Genomic DNA, 4,478 nt, shown 5'->3' with positions numbered 1-4,478 from the left:
TTTGTGTGGACTTTTCTTATGATACATGGATGGGAGGGTTTAAGCCATAGATTTTAGTGAGAGTACAAACAAGAGAAGTCCTTACAAGAGAGCACACATAGAGAAACATACTAATAAGGAGGGAGATATGTGTAAAGGAAGCCTTAGAGGTTGAGGTGAGGTGTAGCTAAAGCGAGAGAGGAGGGCACAAGGAACATAAGTCGGGGGCTAGGGACCAATAAAATCTAAGGTATATATATACATTAGGTTAATAGATGATGCAACCAAGATTATTAGGGGCCAATAAAATCTAAGGTATATATATACATTAGGTTAATAGATGATGCGACCAAGATTATACTGTCAATTAGCAAGTAAGATCATATTCTAAAGATGTGATAATCAAATTTTAAACACAATTGCCAACATTCATAATTTGTGAGCCCATTTAATATTTTTGTCAATCACGTAATGTCAATTATTGAAATGCCAAATGTAGTTTATTCACGTGAGGCGGCGTGTCACTAGTGTGCACTTGTGACAGTCTAAGAAAGGGTTTTGCCGACGCTGGCAATAAGGCTTTCCACCTCACCCTTGTCGATGCCGAAGGCTGTCTCTAGGACCTCCTCGGGGAGGGGTGGGGAGGCGTCGAAAAGAGCAGCGGCGAGCTGCGAGGTGCCCGGGTTCTGGCTATTGAGGGCGGAGATGGCGAGGGCGGAGTGGTCCTTGTCCGGGTTGAGCTGGAAGTGCACAAGGCCGCGAGGGAAGACAAAGAGATCTCCGGGGGCAAGGATCTGCTCAAATAGGGTATTGTTGGGCGTGGCGGTGACGAAGCCCACCTTGAGCGTGCCCTCGGCCAGGAAGAGCACCTCGGTGGCGCGAGGATGCACGTGGGGCGGGTTTAATCCCTTAGGGTCGAAGTCGATGCGGGCGATGGACAGGCCCTGCGTGTTGAGAGCAAAGAAGTTGGCTGCACTGGCCAGGTTGACGGAGACGCCCAGCCCTTTCATAGGCTTGGAGCGATGCTCAAGCATCGTGAACTTGAAGTCCGCGGCCTGCACATCAATGGCTGGCTTGCAGGTGAACCCGTTGAGGGTGATCATGCTGGTGTTATCCGCCACACAGAAGTCCTGCAGAGGGTCTTCATCCGCGGCCCTGACGTCTAGTATGAGCGGAGACAGCATCACTGCCAATAGAAGCAAGCTGCTGCTGGCGGCTGCCATGGTTTGTGGAGTGTTGTGGGGAATGCGATGATGCGATCAGGAGGGAAAGCTGTGAGCGCTGGGTATTGGAGATTATAGGGCACTACGTACTCCGATCCTCATGCGCCTGTGGTATTTATGCACGACGACGTCCGCCTCTGGAAAGAACGATTCTTATCCGCTCCAAGAAGGAGTCCATGTGCATGCACGCAGTCGACGTTTCCGCCCGTGTCAAACCAATGTTGACATCCGCATTCGAGAACCTTGTGATGATCGATGACTGGGCACTGGTGTTCTCTCCTATGTCACCGGACATCCGCGGCACGATTCTTATCCGCTCCAAGAAAGAGTCACGCAGCACTCTTCTTCCGAAGCAGAAGTTTCCCTAGCACTAGATGGGTACTGCGGCCTTCAAATTCTACGCTGGGCCGCATTGCAAAGCTAGTGGTGGTTGGAAGTTGGGACCACACGAGTGTGAATTGTGTCTCGCCTTCCTTTATCTTGGATGTGCTAGTGGTGGTTGGAAGTTGGGACCACACGAGTGTGAATTGTGTCTCGCCTTGGATGTGCTAATAGCCTGTAGGGGTGACACAAACCTACGCTCTTTCCTTGTTTTCTCACGCACGTTTTGTGCGTCAGAGAGACAGACGTGGCAGTAAGATTAGATTTCAACCTAATGCCTTCTTTTTCTACGATGAACCTTTTTCTACGGTTGAGACTACATGGGTGTGAATTGTGGCTTGCCTTCTTTTTCTACGATGAACCTTTTTCTATTGGATTCGTTGAGAGAGAGAGAGAGAGAGATGGATGCACTAGTAGGGGGTGAGACAAGCTAGAGTGTGAGTGTGTGTGTGTGTGTGTGAGAGAGAGAGAGGATGTGGTAGTACGTGAGGAATACCCAACGTCCTTCCTTTCTTTCTTTGTGTATGCCCGAGAGTCAACAAAAGACATGTTTTATGTAAAGATTCTCTCCTTGTGTAGTGTAATTTATGGGATTCTTTATGCAATTGCATCAAAATTTGGGAATGCATATTATTGAGGCATAATTGGCGCCAATGATCTCTATATCATTTATCACTTATGTTTCTTGATGTTTAAAATTCGTAGCTATATAAATATTACACTCTATCATTAATCGTGTTGATGATGGGGAAGGGCCTTAGTTAAAATACATGTTATCCCAATCAAAAAGTCATGTTTATGGAGACTAGAGGGGATTGGCCTTAGATAAAATATAAGTTATCCCAATGGAGAAATCCTAAATGAAAAACATATTGATTTAGACATACAAGAGAAGATTAAGGCTCATAAATGCACTCACTCCTTTGTCTCTTGACTTTAACGTGGTAAGGTGACTAAGTTAACCTAGATTTCATCCTTGGTAGCCTAAAGAAGATTATATAAGAGAAAAAATCCATTGGTCTACCTTGCTTTGTGTACAAGATGAGTTTTAATTTTAAAAAAAACTAAGTTTGTAATTATTTAGTTTAGTGAAAGAGTACATGTCGTCGTTAGAATGGGGGACAAGTGAAAGTGCAAAACATCACATGTGACTCTCGCCCTATCTCCAAAACTCAGAAAAATAATTATTTGAGTGACAGATGTTGCATGGAGTATCATATTTGACATGTTGCAACACAATATATCACGTCCAGATGAATCTGCCTTTCGAGGAGAAACACTAGCACCACCATGGGCTAGAACCCCAAGTATGGCTCGACCAGCACCTTCCATGCGAACAACTGCTAAAGGACCAGTCTTTCCAACGATTGATCCTACGAGGAGACCTGGGGCTATTAGAGAATCTAGGGGAGAAGAAAGACCACGAGCAAGTGGATATGTACCTCCAAGAGAACCCCATAGACCAAGTGAACTGACATTTGAAGAGCCTAGAGTTAGAGGCCAAGACTCATATAGGAGACATGACGATGAATATTCTAGAAAAGTGAGACCATCTGCACTGCAAAAGCTTGTCAAGAAGTATGACGGATCCGGTGACCCATATGACCATATAGCAGCTTTTAAGCAAGCTATACATGCGGAGCAAGTCACGGATACGCATACGCAAATCAAAGGATTTGGCTTGATGCTAGAGAGTAAGTCTTTATCATGGTTTCAGAATTTAGAGCCTGAGGCAAAGCGATCTTTCGATGGGCTGGAAAAAAGCTTTATAGCTGCGTTTTCAAGAATGGGAATTAAGCACAATGCGGTAGCTCAAATTTACGCTTTTAAGCAAAAAGATCAAGAATCTGTGCGAGATTGTGTAAATAGGCTAAAGCAGTACATCAATCGATGCCCTGACGATGAGAATCCAAGCCAAGGAAGATTAATTTCTATCTTCCTGGAAGGCTTACAAAACAAGACGCTTCACGCTCACTTGTACGCAAAGGAAGCATGTCATCTTCAATGAGTGTTGCATGGATGCCATGGATTACGATGACAACTTTGACATGACTGGCATGGGAAACCAAGATAGTCATCCAAAGGATAAACGTAGCTCTGGGAAGGGCTCTGACTCTAGTGTGCCATTAGTTAATCCAGATCATATTGCCGAGATAGTATTGAAAAAGATGGGGCAATACTATAGACCTTCCTACCGACCCCAACCATCATACATGCATACTGTACCTATAGGCCCCTACGTCTGTGGAGGATGTGGAGGTAGCCATAAAACCGAGCAGTGCCCAACCTTCTCACCATTGGTTGACAATCAACTAACAAAGAAGTGGTGCCAGCTTTGTAAATGGAACTACACACATGTGACTTCCGACTGCAATCACATTGCAAGGATACAAAGGGAACAAGCAGCCAACTCTGCACCTAGACAGCAAGTTGTGAACCATGAGAGAACCTTAGTTACTCAAGAGCAAGCACGGCCGGTGCTAGGAGCTCAACCTCCTCCACCTGGCACAGCTTCCTTTAGATATGTGGAATATGAGAATCCTGAATTAGGTATGGAGATGGTTAGCTCTCAACCATACTACATCGAAATGGAGCATCCTCTTGTCAAACCCTAATTTGAGAACCCAACCAGACCAAGCCTAGTTCATGACTTTAATGGAGACCCAAGCTCTTTGATGCTTATAGGATCTCAGCCAACCAAGACTCAAGGTTATCCAGGACCATATCCTACAAAGAGACTATACCCCACGTAATAAACAGGACCATGCTACGAATGTGGTGGACCACATTGGGCGAGAGAATGTCCAAACAAGAAACGACCCCTCTTAGCTAACATAGGCACAACATCTACGTTTCCACCTATAGAGAGGTTTTGCCAAGGGTGTAGCATTGACC

At 45.3% G+C, this 4,478-nt stretch overlaps 1 pseudogene across 1 annotated transcript; it reads right to left on the bottom strand.

The window, feature by feature from the left end:
- Window positions 1-407: 407 nt before the first annotated feature.
- Window positions 408-1,300, bottom strand: LOC147626439 (germin-like protein 8-6 pseudogene; annotated as a pseudogene). Its single transcript, XR_015268657.1, has one exon. The product of XR_015268657.1 is annotated as a germin-like protein 8-6 pseudogene (transcript).
- Between the last annotated feature and the right edge of the window lie 3,178 nt (window positions 1,301-4,478).

The sequence above is a fragment of the Cibotium barometz genome, chromosome 22 (assembly GCF_041138505.1).
Source record: "Cibotium barometz isolate CiBa-2024 chromosome 22, ASM4113850v1, whole genome shotgun sequence".
Taxonomy (NCBI): Eukaryota; Viridiplantae; Streptophyta; class Polypodiopsida; order Cyatheales; family Cibotiaceae; genus Cibotium; species Cibotium barometz.
The sequence above is the reverse complement of the archived record's forward strand: the minus strand, read 5'-3'. Positions and strand labels throughout refer to the sequence as shown.